Here is a 12,054-nt window from a genome sequence, read left to right as displayed (position 1 = left end):
AGCAGGTAGAGTGCTGTACTGCAGGCCACTGAAGCTGACTGTAGATCTGTAGGTCAGTGGTTCAAATCTCATTGCCGGCTCAAGGTTGACTCAGCCTTCCATCTTCCCAAGGTGGGTAAAATGAGGACCCAGATTTTGGGGGCAATATGGTGGCTCTGTTAAAAAGGGTTATTGCTAACATATTGTAAGCTGCCCTGAGTCTAAGGAGAAGGGCGGCATAAAAATCAATCAATCAAACAAACAAACAAACAAATAAACAAACAAAATAGTGTTCCAGTTGTTCCAACTGCTTCTCCCAGAATTCCCAGCTGGAATGTGATCAAGAACATCTGGAAAGCATCGGACTGGAAAAGTATGCAATAAAGTATATTTAAAATAATAGTTTAGGAGACCTTTTGGCTTTTGTTCCTGGAAATCTAGTTTCCCATCCCAGGAAATCTAGAGCTTAAACACTGGAGACAAATTCCTTGCGTGTCCAATTATACCTGGCCAATAACAAAATCTATTCTATTCTCATTCACATTCTCATTCCATTCTAATTCTATTCTAATTCTATTCTAATTCAGTTCGGTTCGGTTCTGTTCAGTTACAATGGGTCAATCTTGGTTGCTCAGCTAAAAGTCCTGTTTCCTGTTCTTTTTCCTTTTAATTGTTATTAATATTATATTTATTTATTTATTTATTTATTTATTGGATTTGTATGCCGCCCTTCTCTGTAGACTCAGGGCAGCTAACAACAGTAATAAAAAACAGCATGTAAATCCAATACTAAAACAATTAAAAAATCCTTATTGTAAAACCAAACATACATACAAACATACCATGCATAAATTGTAAAGGCCTAGGGGGAAAGAGTATCTCAGTTCCCCCATGCCTGACGGCAGAGGTGGGTTTTAAGAAGCTTACGAAAGGCGAGGAGGGTGGGGGCAATTCTAATCTCCAGGGGAAGTTGGTTCCAGAGGGCTGGGACCGCCACAGAGAAGGCTCTTCCCCTGCACCCCGCCAAACGACATTGTTTTTGTCTTTGACCGTAAATAAAATTTTATAAATTTTATAAGTTCTGTTCTGTTCTATTCTACTCCATTCCATTCTCTTCTATTCCAATTCTTATTCTTAATTCTCGTTCATAATTATCTACATCCATTGACCACAGCACCTAACCTCTTAAGTCCTATCAGTGGTGGTAGGAATGTTCCACCTCAGCCACTGCATGCCAACCTTTTGGAGTGTCTCTTATAGGGCTTGTGCGTTTTTCTCTAGTGTCCTCCTGATTCAGTTTTGAAGATGTTGCTGGGTCTGCTGGGTGTTATCTCTCTCATTATCTACTGATCTGTAACTACAGTTAGAAAGGCCTCAGGAACCTGGTGACTGAAAGGATGAGCACTCATGAGGAAGGAGCTATCAGTCTTGCTGTGCTGTTTGAGAAGGCCTTCTAGGGCCATCAACCATTGCCCCACAATGCAGCAGGAGCCCTGGGGGGTTTTTTTTGGAAAAGGAGCAATCACCAGATAGCCAAAATCGAAGTTGATAACATCTACGGCATTATACATTGACATGATCGAAACATTTAAATATGTTAAAGGGTTAAATAAGGTCCAGGAGGGAAGTGTTTTTAATAGGAAAGTGAACACAAGAACAAGGGGACACAATCTGAAGTTAGTTGGGGGAAAGATCAAAAGCAACGTGAGAAAATATTATTTTACTGAAAGAGTAGTAGATCCTTGGAACAAACCTCCAGCAGACGTGGTAGATAAATCCACAGTAACTGAATTTAAACATGCCTGGGATAAACATAGATCCATCCTAAGATAAAATACAGAAAATAGTATAAGGGCAGACTAGATGGACCATGAGGTCTTTTTCTGCCGTCAGACTTCTATGTTTCTATGTTTCTATACAGGGCAGTTTCAATGAGGAGGAAATAAAATCTGCCTTAAAATAAAAATTTAAAACTCAAATTTAAGAAAAATTAAAAATTAAATATATTGCTCAAAAAAATAAAGGGAACACTGAAACAATACAATAGAACTCCAAGTAAATCAAACTTCTGTGAAATCAAACTGTCCACTTAGGAAGCAACACTGATTGACAATCAATTTCACATGCTGTTGTGCACATTCAACTTTGTACAGAACAAAGGATTCCACGAGAATACAGTATTTCATTCATTCAGATCTAGGGTGTGTTATTTGAGTGTTCCCTTTATTTTTTTGAGCAGTGTATAATGTAACAATCATTTTCTATGGCAAGAAGCATCACATTTTTTGAAGGAACTATAGGTGGTCCTCATCTTACAACCATTTGTTTAGTGACTGTTGAAAAGTTGCAACATAGTTGAAAAAAGTGACTTATCACTGCTTTCACACCTCTATGGTCATATGGTCATAATTTGGTTGCTTGGCAACTGGTTTATATTTATGATGATTCCAGTTTCCCAATATCATGTGATCACCTCTTGTGTCCTTCTGACAAACAAAGTCAATGGGGAAGCCAGATTCACTTAACAGTCATATTACTAACTTAATAACTGCAGTGATTCACTTAACAACTGTGGCAAGAACGGTAGTAAAATGGAGCAAAACTCATTTAACCCCTGTCTCACTTAGCAACAGAAATTTTGGGCTCAATTGTGGGTCATATGTTGAGGACTATCTGTATCTGGTGAAGTTAAGGTCATTTCTTAGACATCAGAGAGTTATTGTTAATGGCGAGTATTCTGAGCAGAGACAGGTTACAAGCGTTGTGCTACGAGGGTCAGTTCTGGATCCTATTCTTTTTAATATGTTTGTGAGTGACATAGGGGAAGGTTTGGTAGGGAAGGTTTGCCTATTTGCCGATGACTCTAAAGTGTGCAATAGGGTTGATATTCCTGGAGGCGTCTGTAATATGTTAAATGATTTAGCTTTACTAGATAAATGGTCAAAGCAATGGAAACTGCAGTTTAATGTTTCCAAATGTAAAATAATGCACTTGGGGAAAAGGAATCCTCAATCTGAGTATTGTATTGGCAGTTCTGTGTTAGCAAAAACTTCAGAAGAAAAGGATTTAGGGATAGTGATTTCTGACAGTCTCAAAATGAGTGAACAGTGCAGTCAGGCGGTAGGGAAAGCAAGTAGGATGCTTGGCTGCATAGCTAGAGGTATAACAAGCAGGAAGAGGGAGATTATGATCCCGCTATATAGAGTGCTGGTGAGACCACATTTGGAATACTGTGTTCAGTTCTGGAGACCTCACCTACAAAAAGATATTGACAAAATTGAACGGGTCCAAAGACGGGCTACAAGAATGGTGGAAGGTCTTAAGCATAAAACGTATCAGGAAAGACTTCATGAACTCAATCTGTATAGTCTGGAGGACAGAAGGAAAAGGGGGGACATGATCGAAACATTTAAATATGTTAAAGGGTTAAATAAGGTCCAGGAGGGAAGTGTTTTTAATAGGAAAGTGAATACAAGAACAAGGGGACACAATCTGAAGTTAGTTGGGGGAAAGATCAAAAGCAACATGAGAAAATATTATTTTACTGAAAGAGTAGTAGATCCTTGGAACAAACTTCCAGCAGACGTGGTTGGTAAATCCACAGTAACTGAATTTAAACATGCCTGGGATAAACATATATCCATTGTAAGATAAAACACAGGAAATAGTATAAGGGCAGACTAGATGGACCATGAGGTCTTTTTCTGCCATCAGACTTCTGTTTCTATGTTTCTTAAATTAGAAAAGATCTCATAATTTCCATGTTTAGACTCAGAACATTTTTATTCTTCCACTGGTCTGATTGCTCGAAGCCTTTCTTCTCATCAGCTTCCTGTCAAGTTCCCTTGGATCCTCAGAAGCAGCATCACAGAAAAGTGCAACTTTTAAGATTTTAGTCAGAACTCAGCACTGTCCATCATCTGAACTACTGTATCTGATGAAGCGAGCACAGACCACGACCCAGTAAATCTAATATCAGAAATGGCGGTTTTTCATCATCTATATGAAATTTTGAATTTCAAAAAAAACCCACGTAGCATTTGTTTATCTAAATTGTATACCAAAACGTTTGTTGTCATGAGCTGTAACTGAGCAAAATGCATCACAGAGCAACAATTTGAACCAGGGCTGTCAAACTCCTGGACCGCCGGCTGGATACATCACATGTGGGCCACGCGTGGTTTAGCAAAGGAGGGAAAAAGTCCTGATACCTCACATGATGCTGCTGTGACAAAGTGAGTTTGATATTCCTGATTTGAACCAAGGAATTTCAATCTCCTAGTCCAGTGTTTCCCAACCTTGGCAACTTGAAGATATCTGGACTTCAACTCCCAGAATTCCCCAGCCAGCATTCGCTGGCTGGGGAATTCTGGGAGTTAAAGTCCAAATATCTTCAAGTTGCCAAAGTTGGGAAACACTGTCCTAGTCTTCGGAGAGGGGTGGCATTCAAATCTAATAAATTATTATTATAAATTATTACTATTAAATGGTCTAACTTACAGAATTTGTCCAAAATCCAGGTCCATTGGCTCCTGAGAAAATAACATTCGGGGAAGCTCTTCAGTGCTATTGGCTGCTGTGATCATGTGATCTCCAGTTTAAAAAATGTATGAAAGTTTTTCAGCAACTACTTACTCTCTCCTAGTAACAGAACATATCAATGAAAGAATAAAAGAAGAGTTATAGGAATAGAAGAAAGGAATAGAAGATATAGGAGAGCAATAGGACAGGGGACGGAAGGCACTCTAGTGCACTTGTACTCGCCCCTTACTGACCTCTTAGGAATCTGGATAGGTCAACCATAAATAATCTAAGGGTAAATTGTTGGGGGTTTGGAGGTGACACTATGGAGTCCGGTAATGAGTTCCATGCTTCGACAACTCAGTTACTGGGGAGGTGTCTCAGTTCCCCCATGCCTGGCGATATAGGTGGGTCTTGAGTAATTTACGAAAGACAGCACCGGTAGCGGCGGTAAGCCTGATATGGACCAAGCTTTTTATCTGTGATCATTTTCATGTTGTAAGGAGAGAACCAAATGCTGAGATTTAATAAAACAAAGGGATTCCTTGATCCAGAGTTTGGAAAATAAAAGAAGGCGCGAGAGAGAGAGACTAGTTTAAGGAATGAAAGGAATGATAAAATGCTTAACCCTGCTGTTCTGTTTAAGAAAAGTAACAAATCTTCTGTTCCCGGGTCACCCTGACCCGGACCGAAAACTCTTCATTTGCAGTGCTTATGTTTGGTCTTTTTGAAAGCTTTTTTCACTTGGAAAGTAGTCTGAACATTTCTGCACACAATGATATGAAAATTGAAATGAAAAAAGTAAATCTTATTGGTTTATTTTGCGGATATAATGCACGCCCCCCCCATTTTTGTGAAATTTTTTTCAATTTATGGATAGTTTTGCTTGCAAAATGCATTCTATTTTACTAAAGTTGGTATGGGATTGGTAGCTTGAACATTTCTGAACATAATGATATGAAAATTGAACTTGAAAAATTGATGCATATTGGTTTATTTTGTTGATGAAATGCATGCCCCCCCGTTTTTTTTAAATAGTCTTCACTTTATGGATAGTTTTGCTAGCAAAATACATTCTATTTTACTAAAGTTTGTGTGGGATTGGTAGCTTGAACATTTCTGAACATAATGATATGAAAATTGAACTGGAAAAATTGATGCATATTGGTTTATTTTGCACATAAATGTATGCCTCCCCCCGTGTTCAATTATTTCAATTTATATAAAAATTATGCTGTTAATTTCAAACTTACATACTTTTTTTTAGTAAAATGGATTTGTTTCATAAAATTAGTCCTCTGGCTACAATGTGGTTGATTTTCAAAAGGATATTCCAAATATTTCTAGACAAATATGTATAAACAGTGACAATAATGGCACATAGCAAGGCCGGGGGTGGGGGGTGGCCTTTTTGTGGCAAAAATAAACCAATAAGAACCATTTTTTTCAGTTCATTTATATTTTTCTTATATTCAGAAATGTTCAATTTAGTATATCAAACCTTTTGGGGGGAAATTCCTTAGGGATTTGTAGCCTTAAAAAAATAGAAATTGACACGAAATTAAAAAAGGATGGGGGGGAGGGGCTTTTTGATCAAAATAAAAATATAAGTCTCAATTTTTCCAGTTCAATTTTCATATCATTATGTTCATAAATGTTCAAACTAGTTTTCCAGTTGAAAAAGTTTTCAAAAAGATCAAATTCAAGTACCTAAAAAAATTATTTTTGGTCCGGTCATATACGAACAGAAACAGACTCGAAGTTATGATTTTTTTTTGCCCAGAAAACAATTAGCCACCACCCCAAAAATATTTTTTGATGATCAGCATTGTTAAATTGAGTAAATGAATGCCTAAGATTTTAAAGAATATTTCGGATTTGGAGGATAAAAAAATAAAAAGTGAAAATGGTTGCAAGCAGCCGAGGGGGGGGGGAGGCCTTATTTCTGATATTAAAAAACCAATAAGAATCATTTTTTTCAGTTCCTTTATATTTTTCTTATATTCAGAAATGTTCAAGCTACCAATCCCACACCAACTTTAGTAAAATAGAATGCATTTTGCAAGCAAAACTATCCATAAATTGAAAAAAAAATCACAAAAACGGGGGGGCGTGCATTATATCCGCAAAATAAACCAATAAGATTTACTTTTTTCATTTCAATTTTCATATCATTGTGTGCAGAAATGTTCAGACTACTTTCCAAGTGAAAAAAGTTTTCAAATTGACCAAACATAAGCACTTCAAATGAAGAGTTTTCGGTCCGGGTCGTATGTGACCCGAACAGAAGATTTGTAACTTTTTTTGCCCAGCAAAAACTAAGCCCCCCACCCCCCAAAAAAAATTCTCATAGAGAGAACCCCTGAAGTGATGGATAGTCATGAAATTTCAAGTTTCAGATATGCAGGGAAAATTTTTTACAGGGACTCAAACTTGGCTTCGGGTCACATACGACCCGAACAGAACAGCACCACAGAGAGTGGAAAATCTATTTTAAATGTTTTAATAATAACATTTCCTCCTATATGTATTGATAATGTTATAATCAGACTAAGGTATGATGTGGATGGTTTTTTTTCTTTCTTTTTTCTTTCCTTCCTGTGATATAAAGAGAAGTAAATTTGGAGTTTTGTTTTTGTTAAGGGCAGCTATGATAAAATGAGGGTTTAAAAAGCAGGAATGAGTTAAGTAATAATACAAGAAATGGATTGAAGCACAACGGCATAGTTTTAGTAAACAAAAGCAAAAAGCCAAGAGAAATTTGCATAGTTGATAGCATTTTGAATTCAAATGAAAGCGAAAAATAAATTCTGAAATCCGGATGATAAAATCTGAAAAGGAGGTAGCGCAAGATGAATGATGTTTACCAGAATAAAATGGATAAATAATTAGGACATTTTGATTAAGAATTTGGCTATTGATATTATATTGTATTGTATTTTAATTTGAAGTATGTGAATTTGAATCTCTGTAAGGTGTGGAAAAACAATAAAAAATGTATACAAAAAGATATTGACAAAATTGAAAGGGTCCAAAGACGGGCTACAAGAATGGTGGAAGGTCTTAAGCATAAAACGTATCAGGAAAGACTTCATGAACTCAATCTGTATAGTCTGGAGGACAGAAGGAAAAGGGGGAACATGATTGAAACATTTAAATATGTCAAAGGGTTAAATAAGGTTCAGGAGGGAAGTGTTTTTAATAGGAAAGTGAACACAAGAACAAGGGGGCACAATCTGAAGTTAGTTGGGGGAAAGATCAAAAGCAACATGAGAAAATATTATTTTACTGAAATAGTAGATCCTTGGAACAAACTTCCAGCAGACATGGTTGATAAATCCACAGTAACTGAATTTAAACATGCCTGGGATAAACATATATCCATCCTAAGATAAAATACAGGAAATAGTATAAGGGCAGACTAGATGGATCATGAGGTCTTTTTCTGCCGTCAGTCTTCTATGTTTCTATGTTTCTATAACCCCCCCCCCCAAAGAAAGTTATATTTTAGAAGCAGTATACAGACATGCCTAGAACAAGCTGTGTAAACTTCACTTTTTTCATCTCTTGAAATAGATCTGAATTTCCTTATTTCAAAGTACCTCCGATTAGGCAGCTAAATTCCACCCCTTGATTCTATAACATGATTGCACTCTTTTATTTTGTTTAAGCAAATGGTAATTTTTTTAAAAAGTACATTTCATCTGGAGTAGGCAAATTTAGACCACTTTCAAGAAGGATAAAATAAAAGAACAACCAATTACGAGCCAGGTCTACAGGGATTAATCTGCCAAGGTTTGTTGTAACACAAAGGCCTCCAATTAATGTTCATTGTTACATTGATGTTCTGATCATGGCTCTTGATAAAGCAATATAAAGAAAGACAGATCCTTGACTTGAGATGGTTCCAATCTAACTTCCAAAGATAAAAGAAAAAGCGGAAGAGTAATTTCCCCAAGTAAATTGATAATAGATCTAGAATGAAACACTGAACTTCCAGTGGCTAGGAATGGCCTTAGTCATTTTGTTGTTGGTGATAAAAATGGTGCCTATTTTCCAATCTCATATGAAGATATTGGTGAGTCTGGTACTAGCAAAGGAATGAAATTCACAATTGTGGTTGAAATAATGGTCTAGTTTAGAGGGCTCAGAGCAAGCTCTATGCAGGTGTTAGATTTGTGTGTAAATGAAGGAGCAAGCCACAATAACAGTTGAACACTTGATTTTTCTCCAAATTGCAGCTGATGCAGAGCTGCCTGCAGACTCCAGGGAAGCTGCTTTTAAGGGCTTCCCTGGAGACCGCCAGCCACTGTCATTTAAAATTCCTGCCGCGTGATCAGCCAATCAGCAGCTAGTGTGCAAATAATCCTACATACAGCCGTACATAACACACTTCCCCCCTAAGTTTCTCAATTGTCCAGTCAGGAGTCTATAAAATGTACGTCGTCCCATAAATACACGGGTTGCCTGACAGTTCTACTGGGCCTGCACGAGTCAGTTCCTACAGAGTGTTTGAGCTGAGTAGACATGCCTGCTTTAACTTCTCTGGCATCTTAGGGAAAAATCGGGAACCAGCCTCCAGGCATGGAGGCTGAAGATGAGGCTCCATCATTCTCTCTCTGGATGACATCACTGGGCTCCTGGAACTGCTGGTAGGTGCCTGCACTTTCTCTCTGGACTTGAGTATAGGTCCTCTGTTTAATAATAAGAGAAAAAAGTGAGGATATAAAGGCGCAAGCAACCAATATATATAAGCTGTTAGTGCAATCAGACGGGGATACGATTCAAGGATTGACTAAATGGTGGCAAAATGAGATACAAGTAGAGGTACAAGAGATGGAAAATATAGTAGAAAATATAAGGAAAACTAAGAATACAAGAATTAGGGAAATGAGAAGTAAAATATTACATAAGTGGTATTATGGTGCCTGGAGGCTGTTGGGGCCTGGATGGGTGTCAACAGACTCAAGCTCAACCCGGATAAGACGGAGTGGCTGTGGGTTTTGCCTCCCAAGGACAATCCCATCTGTCCGTCCATCACCCTGGGGGGGAATTATTGACCCCCTCAGAAAGGGTCCGCAACTTGGGCGTCCTCCTCGATCCACAGCTCACATTAGAAAAACATCTCTCAGCTGTGGCGAGGGGGGCGTTTGCCCAGGTTCGCCTGGTGCACCAGTTGCGGCCCTATCTGGACCGGGACTCATTGCTCACAGTCACTCATGCCCTCATCACCTCGAGGTTCGACTACTGTAATGCTCTCTACATGGGGCTACCTTTGAAAAGTTTTCGGAAACTTCAGATCGTGCAGAATGCAGCTGCGAGAGCAGTCATGGGCTTACCTAGGTATGCCCATGTTTCACCATCACTCCGCAGTCTGCATTGGCTGCCGATCAGTTTCCGGTCACAATTCAAAGTGTTGGTTATGACCTTTAAAGCCCTTCATGGCATTGGACCAGAATATCTCCGAGACCGCCTCCTGCCGCACGAATCCCAGCGACCGATTAGGTCCCACAGAGTGGGCCTTCTCCGGGTCCCGTCAACTAAACAATGTCGGTTGGCGGGCCCCAGGGGAAGAGCCTTCTCTGTGGCGGCACCGGCCCTCTGGAACCAACTCCCCCCAGAGATTAGAACTGCCCCTACTCTTCCTGCCTTCCGTAAACTCCTTAAAACCCACCTTTGCCATCAGGCATGGGGGAACTGAAACATCTTCCCCTGGGCATGTTTAATTTATATATGGTATGCTTGTGTGTATGTCTGTTAGTATATGGGGTCTTTTTTAAATCTTTAATATTTTAAATTGTTAGACTATTTATGATTTGTTTCTACGTGTTGTGAGCCGCCCCGAGTCCTCGGAGAGGGGCGGCATACAAATCTAAGTAATAAATAAAATAAATAAATAAATAAATTACACTCCCGTTCAACTTGCACACTTTCAGCAGAAGGTTAGGGGTAATTGTTGGCACGGTTATCAAGATAAAGGAGTGTTTATGCATATGATTTGGGAATGCCCCATAGTGCAGGAATTGTGGCAAAAAGTGCAAGAGGATATAAATAGAATGTTAAATATACAATGGATAATCACAAAGGAAATGGCAGTATTAGTTAAAAGCAATGCGAAGGGAGAATTTAGAGAAATAAAACAAGCAGCAATAGAAAGCACTCAGGCGGTAATAGTTTTGGGTTGGGAGGATGCGACAAAATGGACAATGCAAAATTGGTATAGGTACATGGTGGGACATATTCAATTTGAAATAATGGATAAAAGGATAAATTTGGATAATGAAACTGAATTGAAACAACTAATGGGACGGTGGGACAAAGTAAGAAGATATATGACGAGTAGAATCCAAGACCAAGCTACAAGAAATAATTTGGAATCACTCTATAATATGTAATTAGATATTTTGCTCTTGGCTTATAGCGGTTTATATAAGAAACACCCCCGATATGGTGGTGGGGTATGTGTGTGTGTCGGGGTGGTGGGCAATTTTTTTTCACTATGCACTGTTTTATGTTGTGTGTGTATTTTAACCTTGTTAAAAAAAATCAATAATTTTTTTTTTTTAAGAGTATAAGTTCTCTGGTGTTCTTTCAGTTAGGACCTGGTTCTTGCTGTTGGTTTCTGCACCAATTGTTTTGTATGGCTCACGGGATGGAGACCTGTTTTTGTTGTTGTTTTCAGGAGAGATGGTCTCTGGTTGTCGAAGCCAGGAGTTTTCTATGCGTCTTCCCAACTGGTTGATATGCCTCCTCCACTATCGACTGTCCTCTAGCTATATTTTTTAGGATTGGGGACCAGTGATGTCTATTATTGTGGCTTTCACCCATTTGGGTTCGCCTGAGTAGTCTGAGTGAATACCAAGTCCCCCAATTCCATAGTTCTGGTTGTTCTGGCCAACTTAAGGGTGCTTCCTGGGTGTAATTTGGACTTAGTGTGTCCAATTGGGACCTTAGCTTCCTCCCTATCAGTAGTTCAACTGGGCTGTGGTGGCCGTGCATGGTGTTATATGCTGGGTTAATAGAAACTGGTCGATCCATTCATGCCAGTCTCCTGGACCCATTCTGGACAGTGTCTCTTTGATTAGGCAGATCATGCGTTTTACTTGACCTCTTGGAAACTAGCCACAAAATTGTTTATGGCTTCCCCTTCTTGTTGGTGCCAATGGTAGAATTCATTCCAAATAAATAAATAAATAAATAAATAAATAAATAAATAAATAAATAAATAAACAAACAAACAAACAAACAAACAAACAAACAAACAAACAAATTAATTAATAAAATAATAAAATAAAATAATAATAATAATAATAATAATAATAAAATAATAATAATAATAATAATAATAATAATAATAATAATAATGAAAGAATTCATTCCGAATATCCATTGGTGTGTGAAGGTTTATAGTGTTTGGCAAGTTTTGCTTGAAGAATGGACCAGGAGATTGACTGGATGTTCGTTGGCACTATGAGGGTCTGGACCATCTTGTATATTTAAGGTCCGCAGTCTTGGAAACTGTTTGCCTCCAAGAACATGCAGAATCTGGACATG

This window comes from Erythrolamprus reginae, chromosome 5 (assembly GCF_031021105.1).
Source record: "Erythrolamprus reginae isolate rEryReg1 chromosome 5, rEryReg1.hap1, whole genome shotgun sequence".
Classification (NCBI taxonomy): domain Eukaryota; kingdom Metazoa; phylum Chordata; class Lepidosauria; order Squamata; family Dipsadidae; genus Erythrolamprus; species Erythrolamprus reginae.
This window is presented reverse-complemented; position numbering follows the sequence as displayed.